The 12247-nt window shown below is 48.3% G+C and overlaps 1 protein-coding gene across 1 annotated transcript in view; it reads right to left on the bottom strand.

The window, feature by feature from the left end:
• The window catches only part of LOC119973062 (protein FAM3C-like), a 126569-nt gene that overhangs the window by 40736 nt on the left and 73586 nt on the right, over positions 1 to 12247 (bottom strand). The window lies entirely within an intron of this gene.

Here is a 12247-nt window from a genome sequence, read left to right on the forward strand (position 1 = left end):
AGGAAATGAGGGGCAGTGATGGATGGGGAAGGGGCAGTGTGGGGTTGGGAGAGAGGCAGTCAGCAGGAAAGTGAGGGCTTGGGAGGGGTCGCGAGAGGAGCCAGCTGGCGGGCAGTGAGGGGTAGGGAGAGGAGCTCTGAGGGGGTTGGTAGAGGGGCACCCATTGTGTTGCCGAGTGGAGGTAGTCAATGGGAACACAATAATGTCAGGGCTGAGAGATCTGTATCAGTGGACAGAATGGGTGCCAAGTGAGCATTTGCAACTGTTTCAGTGGCAGTTGCAAATGCAGCCTGAACAGCCTCACCCCACTCTCCACACACTGATTTAAACCAGTTCAACTGGTTTTTCAGCTTCTGCTACATTCTTCTTCCTTGCCACATGTTCATTCTCCTGGGCTGAAATCATTTCTCTGCTTCTTTGAGATTCACTGTCTGTTTCTTGTGACCTGTAACTAATTCTGCACTAGTTTCATTCCCATGGAAATGTCTTCATTAGTACATCCTACAATACTCTATCCTTTCAAATAGCTTCTGGAATTCTTTCACCTGTCAAACTTTGCTCTGAACATGGACAATAATTGTTTGATGTGTGATGAATATAAGAAAATTGTATATTTCATGAATTCAGTCCATTCAAATTGATTTGTGATCATGAGGTAAGAGGGCTACTTAAATTAGTTCAGGAGAAATCGGTGAGTCAGCGTTCCAAGACTACAGTTTTGGACTTTGTGTCAAAGTTTTTAGGGCAAGATTATTAATTTATGGCTGGCGAGTGGGCTAGGAAGTAATTAGAAGTATCACAGCATGTGAGGAAAAGAGAGGCGATAAGAAGTCAAAAACAAGTATTAGTGTTACTACCAGTGGTACGTGACCCCTTAAAAGCATGATTTAGTAGTCCTTACCAAACTGGACAGTACAGTCGCACAGTGGTTAGCACTGTTGCTTCGCAGTGCCTAGCATTGCAGCTTCACAGCGCCAGGGTCCCAGGTTCGATTCCCGGCTTGGGTCACTGGCTATGCGGAGTCTGCATGTTCTCCCCGTGTCTGCGTGGCTTTCCACCGACTGCTCTGGTTTCCTCTCACAAGTCCCGAAAGGCATGCTGTTAGGCGAATTGGGCATTCTGAATTCTCCCTCAGTGTACCTGAACAGGCGCCGGAATGAGGCGACTGGGGGATTTTCACAGTAGCTTCATTGCAGTGTTAATTTTAGTCTACTTGTGACAATAATATAGATTATTATTGTATTGAAAGGAAATTGAGTGAGGTGAATTATGTGATAAGAATGCCAAATAGAAGGAAAATTCAGTGTGTGTTACGTTAGTATGCTCAAAAAGTATTTTGATGGGCAGCACGGTGGCCTAGTGGTTAGCACAACCGCCTCACGGCGCTGAGGTCCCAGGTTCGATCCCGGCTCTGGGTCACTGTCCGTGTGGAGTTTGCACATTCTCCTCGTGTCTGCGTGGGTTTCGCCCCCACACCCAAAAATGTGCAGAGTAGGTGGATTGGCCACGCTAAATTGCCCCTTAATAGAAAAAATAATTGGGTAATCTAAATTTATAAAAAAAAAGTATTTTGATGGGGAAGGAAAGCAGGAGATGGTGTTGGTAGTTCTAACTCAGGGAGAAGAGATAAGCCCAGAGGATTCTGAACTGGACATTCCTCAAATTGGATTTGACAATGAGGAAGAAATAAAAAATTGAGATACAAATTACTAAGGTACCTTCCTAAGAAAAATCAGAATGACCTGAAAGAGCTAGTACAACCACATGGAGCTATATGTGGGACCAAACTGGGAAGTACAGTAGTAATTATACGTGATGTAGGAAACAAAATGAAGCAGCAACCATATAGACTGGATCCACTTAAGTTAGCACAAATTCAGAAGGATATTGAATGCATGCTAAGAATGATAGTATTGAAGTGAGTTGCAGTAGTTGGAGCTCTCCTATTGTGATGGTTCCAAAATTGTTGGAATGCAACAATTCTGTGTAGATTATCGGACAATTAATGCAGTAACAAAATCAGATTCGTATCCTCTTCCTCATTTGGAAAGGACTGTATTGAAGAGGTGGGACAAGCAAATTTTATTATTAAAATTGACCTACTAAACTAGCAAATACCTTTATCGAAAAGGGCAAAGGAGGTTTCAGCTTTTGCATTACCAAATGGTCTGAACCAAAACGGCACCGTTGCCGCTCTCCCCTAAGAGGTTTACCACGAGCCCGGTGGTGGCGGCGACCCTAAGAATCTGGGGACAGTGGAGACGGCATCGGGGGGAAACAGGGGGCTCGATGGAGGCTCCACTGGGTGGCAACCATCGGTTCATCCTGGGGAACAAGGATGGGGAATTTAGGGGGTGGCAAAGGGCGGGCATCAGCAAATTGAGGGACCTGTTTATTGGCAGGAGGTTTGCGGGCCTGGGGGAACTGGAAGATAAATTTGGCCTTCCCCAAGGGAACATGTTCAGATACTTGCAGGTAAAGGCGTTTGCTAGGCGACAGGTAGAGGGATTCCCTCTGCTGCCGTCGCGGGGGATGATGGACAGAGTGCTTTCGGGGGCGTGGGTCGGAGAGGGGAAGGTGCCTGACATCTATAAGGTAATGCAGGAGGTGGAGGAGTCGTCAGTGGAGGAGCTGAAGGCTAAATGGGAGGAGGAACTTGGGGAGCAGATAGAGGACGGGACTTGGGCGGATGCCTTGGAGAGAGTCAACTCTTCCTCCTCATGTGCGAGGTTTAGTCTCATCCAATTTAAGGTGCTGCACCGGGCCCACATGTCCGGGACTAGGATGAGTAGGTTCTTTGGGGGTGAGGACAGGTGCACCAGATGTTTGGGGAGTCCAGCGAACCACGCCCATATGTTCTGGGCATGCCCAGCACTGGAAGAATTCTGGAAGGGAGTGGCGGGGACGGTGTCGAGGGTGGTTGGATCCAGGGTCAAACCAGGGTGGGGACTCGCGATTTTTGGAGTTGCGGTAGAGCCGGGAGTGCAGGAGGCAAAAGAGGCCGGTGTCCTGGCCTTTGCGTCCCTCGTAGCCCGATGAAGGATTCTGCTACAGTGGAAGGATGCAAGGCCTCCAAGTGTGGAGACCTGGATCAGTGACATGGCGGGATTTATAAAATTGGAAAGGGTCAAATTTGCCCTGAGAGGATCAATACAAGGGTTCTATAAACGATGGCAGCCTTTTCTGGACTTCCTGGCTCAAAGATAGGTAACTTGGTCAATAGCAGCAGCAACCCGGGAGGGGGGGGGTTGTTCCTTATTGTAGTATCTATTCTGTAACTTTATATTGTGTTAATTTGCGTTGTTGTTAAAATGCTGTGTTGTTCATGGAGGTGGGGCGAATGTTTATGATTGTTAATATTATTGTTATTTTTGGTATTTTACTATGGTGCGTTATTGTTGTATAAATTCAAAATTTTTCAATAAAAATTATTTCAAAAAAAAAATGGTCTGAACCACTTTAAAGTTGTGCCGTTGAAAAATGCACCAGTGGCATTCCAAAGACTAACCAATAAGGTAATTTCTGGACTAAAGAATTGTGCAAAGTACAGAGATAATTTGATGGTGTTCAGTCAGACACATGAAAGGAGCATTTGGAACATTTGAAGGAATTGTTCAATCGACTAGAAGAGGTTGGTTTGGTGATAAACTTGACTAAAAGTGGGTTTGCGAAGGCTCAAATCACATTCTTGTGCCATACTGTTGGACATGGTCAGATGGCCCCATGGAACGTGAAAACAAAAGCTATTGGCGAGTTCCATATATCGTCAACAAGAAGAGAAGTTTTGATATTTCTGGGCATGAGTGGCTTCCACAGAAAATTCATGCCAAATCTTAGCAGTGTGGTTGCGCCACTGACTGAACTTTTGAAAAAGAAGAGGAAATTTTATTGGACGTCAAATTGTCAGGAGGCATTTGAGAATTTCAAAACTCTGTTGACCACAGTGCCAGTTTTGATGACATCTAATTTTGACAAACTATTTAAGGTGGCCATTGATGCAAGTACCATGGGCATTGGTTGTATCTTAGTACAAGAGGGTGACAAAGGGATAAAAAGGGCTGTTTGTTATTTTTCAAGGAAACTGAATACACATCAAAAGAAACAGGCGACAATAGAAAAATAAATGTTGTGTTTAATCTTGGCGCTGCAGTATTTTAACATTTATGTTTCTAATAATTCATCAGAAACAATTATTAATACAGAGTATAGTCCCTTAAAGTTTCTACAGAAGTTTAAAGATCTGAATGAAGACTGTTTAGATGGAGCTTATTGCTACAGCCATTCAACTTAAAAATTATACCTGTAGTTGGAAGAGAGAACCTAATTGCAGATGCTCTATCATGACTTTGAAATGGGAGAAGAATGGAACATCTAATGCTGTCAAGGCTCAAGAAAATGAAGCCATCTTTTCTTATTTCTGGTTCATTTTTTTAAATGAGGGGAGGTACGATGAATCTAAGAAAATTGTCATAGTTTATAGTTTGTATTTTTGCGGTATTATTATTAAAACCTTTTTTTAAAAATAAATTTAGATTACCCAATTATTTTTTCCAATTAAGGGGCAATTTAGTGTGGCCAATCCATCTACTCTGCACATTTTTGGGTTGTGGGGGCGAAACCCACGCAGACACGGGGAGAATATGCAAACTCCACACAGACAGTGACCCAGAGCCGGCATCAAACCTGGGACCTCAGCGCCGTGAGGCAGCTGTGCTAACCACTAGGCCACCATGCTGCCCTATTAAAACCTAGTTTAAAATACTAACAGACAATATGCCTGGGAGCTGTGATTAAAAGTGAGGTAATCAATGATTTTTGCAGGGGACATTGTACCTGTTTGTAGATAGAGAGCTAATGTAATGTAAAGGTTTGAACCTGGCTAAACAAATCAAGGGACATCTTGTATCAAGAACCAAAAGAATGCTGTCTGCTTTGGGGTGCAGCTAGTGTAGCTAATGCAATGGCCAAGTCTATCTGGACAAAAGTTATTTTTTTCCGAGGGCTCTAAGCTGAGCAGAATATTTTCAACTTGATCCTTAAAAAAAGTTTCTCCCTCCAAGGACTCTGCACCAATATAAGCAAGTAAAACCTGGTTGTTAACTTTATACATAAGTGGTATTTGAAATATATGGGTTGCTTAATTGGAATGTAGAGGCAGGAAGCAGGACGCAAGTTAAAACGATGGAACTGTTAACCAGAATGTCATTTCTTTGTTGCTAATGTCCTTAATTCTATGTTCTAATTAAAGTTTGTTTTAATACAAAAGCTGTCTACTGCTCAGTGTTATCACTCCTATGGTGCAGTAACATTTCCTCACAGTTTTACCAATTGCTAATAGTTGGGTTCTAATCTGGGGTTTTAAACCAAAATTGAGGTTCTGGTCCAGACCCATAACAGATGGACATGCTAATTAGAATCATAGAATCATAAAATCCCTACAGTGCAGAAGGATGCCATTTGCCCATCGAGTCTGCACCAACTCTCTGAAAGAGCATCCTACCCTTCCCAGTAACCCCACCTAACCTAAGAGGCAATTTACATCCACAAACAATTGGAAATGGGATGGAATAAGTTCAGGTCCGGAGCAGCAGTCAGAACACACATGTGAATGGACACAGGTCAACTCAAGGTATACTGGAAATAAAAACAGAAAGTGCTGAAAAATCTCAGCAGATCTGGTAACATCTGTGGAGAAATAGAACTAATAGAGTCTAAAATATTACAAGTACATTACATGCAATCCAACTAACCTGCCCATCTTTGGACTGTGAGAGGAAACCGGAGCACTCTGAGGAAACCCACGGGGAGAACATGCAAACTCCACACAAACTGTGGAGACTTCCAGTGGCGCTCGCGAGCAGAGTAGCTGCGTTGAGAAGAGGCTCCCGCCGGTCCGCGATATTTCGGACTTTTTCAAGGGTTTCCCCGTTGTTCTTTCTTCCCGGGTTTCTTCGGCCTTTGGGGCCTGAGGGACGGGTGTCAGGTTGGTCCGGTTCGAAGCCGGTGAGGCGGCCGGAGCGGGGGGCATTGATCCAGAGGTCGGATGCTTGACACGAGGTGAGGCAATCGACTGCAGGCCTGAGTCCAGAACGCGATGTAGAGGGGGAGTGGAGCACACTGGATGGCTCCCACTGAAAATGGATTTTTGAGGAGTTTGAAGTCCGGTCCCGGGGGAGGAGATTTTTTGATTTTAGAAAAAAATGTTTTGAAAACAATTATTTATTTATTTTCGGATTGAAGAAAGAAAGAAAAAATAATAAGTTGTTCGAGGATGCGAAAAGCAGCTAGGAAGAAGGAAGAAAACCCGGATACGCCGTTGAATGAGAAGGCCAGCAAAAGCGCCGACAAGATGGCGGATGCCAGACCGCATGGTGGGGCCGCACTACTTACGGTGGAATCGATGACCGAGGTGATGGCAGTTGTCGCTGGAAAAGCAGTTTGCAAGGCACATGGAGGCTTTGAGGAAGGAGACGGCGGTCGAATTGAAATAATTGGTGGAAGAGGCAATCGCCCCAGTGAGGATAGCTGTGGCAAAGACATTGGCCGAGGTGAGAGAGCAGGGCGAGAAGATGAAGAAAGTGGAGGAGGCCGTGTCGCAGCACAGCGACCAGATCACCTCAATGGGGGACGAGCTGCGGAGAGTGGTGGAGGTCAACAGAGGACGCCAAGCAAAGCTCGAGGACTTGGAGAACCGTTCGAGATGACACAATCTGAGAATTGTGGGCTTGCCCGAAGGGACAGAGGGCCCAATACCAACAGAGTACTTCGCTAAGAAGTTGGTGGAGCTGATGGAGAGGGTGAGAACCCCTCCCGGTACGAACTGGACCAAGATCATCGGTCATTAACACCGAAGCCCAAGTTGAATGAGCCACCAAGGGCAGTAATTACCTGCTTCCATAAATACTGTATGAAAGAGAAGGTGTTAAGCTGGGCAAAGCAGAAGCGCGAGGTGCAGTGGGATGGTGCTGGAGTTAGATGAGTGGCGTTCGGGCAAGTGAAGGCGGCACTGTACAAAAAGGGGGTGCGATTTGGTATGGTATACCCGGCGAAGTTGAGGGTGATGTATGATGCCAAAGACTTTTATTTTGAGACAATGGAGGCGGCTGAGGTGTTCATGAGGGCGGAAAGCTTGGGACAGACGTGAGGAGCGGAGCTGGAAGAGAGACTGTGGACTGTCATTGGGAAGCTGGAAAATGTGTAAATGTTATAACTTTCTTTTTACTGATGTGTATTGTAATTTACTTCTCTTCACATTGTTACAGAGTTCAAGTTATTGGTTGGGTAGAGTGGCATTTTGTGTTGCGACGGTTATATCGTATTTTAGTGAATTGTATGGGTTTGATTGTTGTTTTTGTTTTTTCTTTCTCTGGGACTGGGTGGGAGGGACGGTATATCTTGGCGGGGGGAGCCACCCGCGCTAGCTAACTAAAGTGAACGGAGGTGAGGTGAGAGGAGGGCTGCAGACATTGGAACCTGGTTAGCAGGTTTCGATGGGCCTACAAGGCGAGCGAGGGGGGGGGGGGGGGGGGGGGTGGGGGGGAGGGGGGATTGATGCTGGGAGATGTTTTTTCGAGAGGAAATGTGGGGGGGGGGCGTTTGGGGAGGGGGGGAAGGGGTTTGATGTTAATAATGTAATAATGGATAAGGGCGGGTCAGGTTCATGGGGCAGGGCCCGGTGGTATGATGATGGTGGATAAGAAGGGTGGTGGGGTTGGGGGGGGGAGACCCCCAGTTAGGATAGTCACATGGAACGTGAGGGGGTTAGGAGGTCCGGTCAAGAGGTCAAGGGTGCTTGCGCATCTTAAAAGTTTGAAAGCCAATGTAGCAATGCTGCAGGTGTCTCACTTGAGGGTGAAGGACCAGGTGAGACTTAAAAAGGGCTGAGTTAGTCAGGTGTTTCACTCTGGATTTGACGGAAGGGCTCGAGGGGTAGCGGTGTTGGTCTGCAAAAGAGTACGCTTCTAGATGGTGAAGGTGGTGGCAAATCAGGGGGGTAGATATGTGATTGTGGCAGGAGCGCTGGAGGGGAGGTTAGTGGCGCTGTTAAGTGTATACGGTCCCAATTGGGACGATGTGGGATTCGTGAAGAAGGTGTTTGGGGCCATTCCCAACATGAGCTGATTGTCGGGGGGGGAACTGGAACTTGGTGCAAGAGCCAAGGTTGGACAGGTCATGCCGCGCTCGCTGGTCCCATCAGCAGGCGAAGGTGTCGGCTGGGCTAATGGTGGAAATGGGAGGGGTGGACCCTTGGAGGTTTCTGCACCCGAGGGAACGGGAGTATTCGTTTTTTCAGCAGTCCATGGGGTATACTCGCGGATGGACCTTTTTCATGGTGGGAAGGCTTTGCTGGCTGGGGTTAAGGGGTCGGAATACTCGGCAATTGAAGTGTCAGATCATGCTCCGTATCGGGAGGATATGGTACTGGAGAAGGGGTAGCGCAGAGGCCGTTGTGAAAATTAGATGTGGGATTTTTGGGGACCAAGTGTTCTGTGACAAAATTGCAAAGGTAATTGAGGAATATGTAGGTTTCAACTGTACGAGTGAGGTGTCGAAGGCAGTGGTCTGGGAGGCTCTAAAGGCGGTGGTGAGGGGTGAGGTGGTTTTGTTTAAGGCCAGGGTGGACAAAGAGGAGAGGTTGGAGCGCAGAGGGTAATAGATGAGATGTTGGAGGTAGATAGGAGTTATGCAGATGATGGGGACCCAGCAAAGCTGGAAAAGAGGAAGGAACTACAGGCGAGCTTTGACCGACTATCTACCAGGAAGGCGGTATGCCAACTGAGACGATCAAGGGATGCAGTTTAGGAACAAGGAGATAAGGCATATAAGGTATGTTAGCAGGTCAGCTCCGGAGAGAAGCAGCAGCAAGGGAAATAGTTCAGATGAGGGATAGGGCAGGGAAGTTGGTGGTGGCTCCGGATCTGATTAACAAGATTTTTGAGGACTTTTATGAGAGGTTGTACAGGTCAGAGCCACCCGGGGGAGACGGTGAGATGCAGGAATTTCTAGATGGGCTGGAGTACCCGAGGCTAGGGGAGGGGGACAGGGCTACATTAGAAGAAGCAATAGTGGAGCAGGAGATAAAGGATGCGATTGGGAGGATGCAGGTCGGGGAAGGTGGCAGGGCCGGATGGTTTCCGGTGGAATATTATAAAAATTCAAGGATAAGCTGGCACCCCTGATAGTGGGGATGTTTGAAGAGGCGATAGGGAAGGGGGTGTTGCCACAAACTTTGGGGCAGGCATCGATTTCCCTGTTGCTAAAAAAAGATAAGTATCCAACGGCGTGTGGGTCGTATAGGCCCATATCACTTCTGAATGTGGACGCAAAAGTATTGGCAAGGGTACTGGCGGATAGGCTGGAGGATTACCACCTGAAGGTGATAGGTGAAGATCAGATGGGGTTCGTAAGAGGGAGGCAGCACTTTTTAAACGTTAGAAGGGTATTGAGCGTTGTTATGGCACCGGCAGAGGGGAAGGAAACAGAGGTGGTTGTGGCGTTGGACGCTGAGAAGGCGTTTGACCGGGTAGAATGGGGGTACTTGATGGCAGTTCTGGAGCGGTTTGGGATTGGACCAAGATTTGTGAACTGGGTAAAGCTACTATATAAGGAGCCGAGGGCGAGTATCCGCACAAACAACATCAGCTCGAGATACTTTTCTCTCCACCGTGGGACTAGACACGGTAGCATTGTGGTTGGCACAATTGCTTCACAGCTCCAGGGTCCCAGGTTCGATTCCCGGCTGGGTCACTGTCTGTGTGGAGTCTGCACATTCTCCCCATGTGTGCGTGGGTTTCCTCCGGTGCTCCGGTTTCCTCCCACAGTCCAAAGATGAGCAGGTTAGATGGATTGGCCATGCTAAATTGCCCTTAGTGTCCAAAATTGCCCTTAGTGTTGGGTGGGGTTATTGGGTTATGAGGATAGGGTGGAGGTATGGGCTTGGGTAGGGTGCTCTTTCCAAGAGCTGGTGCAGACTTGATGGGCCGAATGGCCTTCTTCTGCACTGTAAATTCTATGTAATAGACAGGGCTGTCCTATGTCCCCCTTGCTGTTTGCACTCGTGATTGAGCCGTTGGCCATCGCATTAAGAAGTTCGGGGGTATGGAAAGGAATAGTGGGGGGAGGGAACAGAGCATAGGGTGTCCTTATATGCCGATGACTTGCTGTTATACGTGACGGAACCAAGTGTGTCGATAGGGAGAATATTGGAGCTGCTTCGAGTGTTTGGGTCTTTCTCGGGGTACAAACTAAATCTAGATAAGAGTGAGTATTTTGTGATGTCTCGGCCGGGGGTGGGGGCTGGGGGTGGGGGGGCTGCCATTCCGTAGGGCAGGGACTCACTTGAGGTACCTGGGGGGTGCAGGTTGCCCGGGAGTGCGGGGGGGGGGGGGGGGGGGGGCACCACAGGTACAACATTTCTAGTTTGGTGGGGAGAGTGAAAGCCGATCTGGCAAGGTGGGATGGTCTCCCTCTGTCACTGGCGGGTCGGATACAGGCGGTTAAAATGAACGTGTTGCCGTGATTCCTGTTTATTTTTCAATGCCTGCCGATTTTCCTGCCAAAGCATTTTGTCAGAGAGATTGAGGGGTGATTACCTCGTTCATATGGGGAGGGAAGGTGGCCAGAGTTGGAAAGGTGCTGCTACAGAGGGGAAGGCAGGCAGGGGGTTTGGGTCTTCCGAACCTGATGTATTACTACTGGGCGGTGAATGTGGAGAAGGTGCGGAGCTGGGTCAGAGGGTTTGATTCCCAGTGGGTCAGGATGGAGGAGAGTTTGTGCAGGGAGTCGGGATTGAAGGCGCTAGCAACAGCTCCGCTCCCGATAGTCCCGGGGAAATACTCAGGGAGTCCGGTAATAATAACTTCATTGAGAATTTGGAGGCAGTTACGCCAACACTTCCGGTTGGGAGCAGGGTCAAGGGAAATGCCGATTCAGGGGAACCACAGATTTGAGCCAGGGAGGTGGGATGGAAATTTTCGGAAATGGGAGGAGAAGGTGATTAAGACACTAAAAGATTTGTTTTTTAGTGGTCGGTTTGCAGGTCTGAAGGAGCTGGAAGTGAAGTATGGGCTGGAGCAGTGGGGGAAATGTTTAGATACATGCAGGTTTGAGATTTTGCCAGAAAGGAGAGACAGAGCTTCCCAGTAGAGGCGGCCTCCACATTGCTGGAGGAGGTGCTGACGACAGGGGGACTGGAGAAGGGGGTAGTGTCAGCGGTTTACAGAGCTATTTTGGAAGAGGACAAGGCACCACTGGAAGGAATCAAGGCAAAGTGGGAGGAATAGTTGGGAGAGGATATAGAACATAGAACAGTACAGCACAGAACAGGCCCTTCGGCCCTCGATGTTGTGCCGAGCAATGATCACCCTACTTAAACCCACGTAACCCGTATACCCGCAACCCAACAATCCCCCCATTAACCTTACACTACGGGCAATTTAGCATGGCCAATCCACCTAACCCGCACATCTTTGGACTGTGGGAGGAAACCGGAGCACCCGGAGGAAACCCACGCACACACGGGGAGGACGTGCAGACTCCACACAGACAGTGACCCAGCCGGGAATCGAACCTGGGACCCTGGAGCTGTGAAGCATTGATGCTAACCACCATGCTACCGTGAGGCCCCTAGGATATGGAGGAGGGGTTCTGGTGTGAGGTTCTCTGGAGAGTGGATGCCTCCACCTCGTGCGCGAGGTTGGGGCTGATACAGCTGACGGTGTATAGAACACACCTCACAAAGGCGGGGATGAGCCGATTCTTTGAGGAGGTAGAAGATGTGTGTCAGCGTTGCGGGGGGGGGGGGGGGGGGGGGGGTCTAATCACGTTCATATGTCTTGGTCCTGTCCAAAGCTAGAGGATTACTGGAAAGAGGTTTTTTTTTATAAATTTAGATTACCCAATTATTTTTTCCAATTAAGGGGCAATTTAGTGTGGCCAATCCACCTACTCTGCACATTTTTGGGTTGTGGGGGCGAAACCCACGCAGACACGAGGAGAATGTGCAAACTCCACATGGACAGTGACCCAGAACCGGGATCGAACCTGGGACCTCAGCGCCGTGAGGCGGTTGTGCTAACCACTAGGCCACCGTGCTGCCCTGGAAAGAGGTTTTTAGGTTAATTTCTAAAGTGGTGCACGTGTAACTGGACCGGGCCCCCCAGAAGGCCATATTCAGGGTGTCGGACCAGCCAGGGTTGGAAACGGGTGCGGAGGCAGATGTTGTAGCCTTCGCCTCGTTGATCGCCCG

The sequence above is a fragment of the Scyliorhinus canicula genome, chromosome 11 (assembly GCF_902713615.1).
Source record: "Scyliorhinus canicula chromosome 11, sScyCan1.1, whole genome shotgun sequence".
Taxonomy (NCBI): domain Eukaryota; kingdom Metazoa; phylum Chordata; class Chondrichthyes; order Carcharhiniformes; family Scyliorhinidae; genus Scyliorhinus; species Scyliorhinus canicula.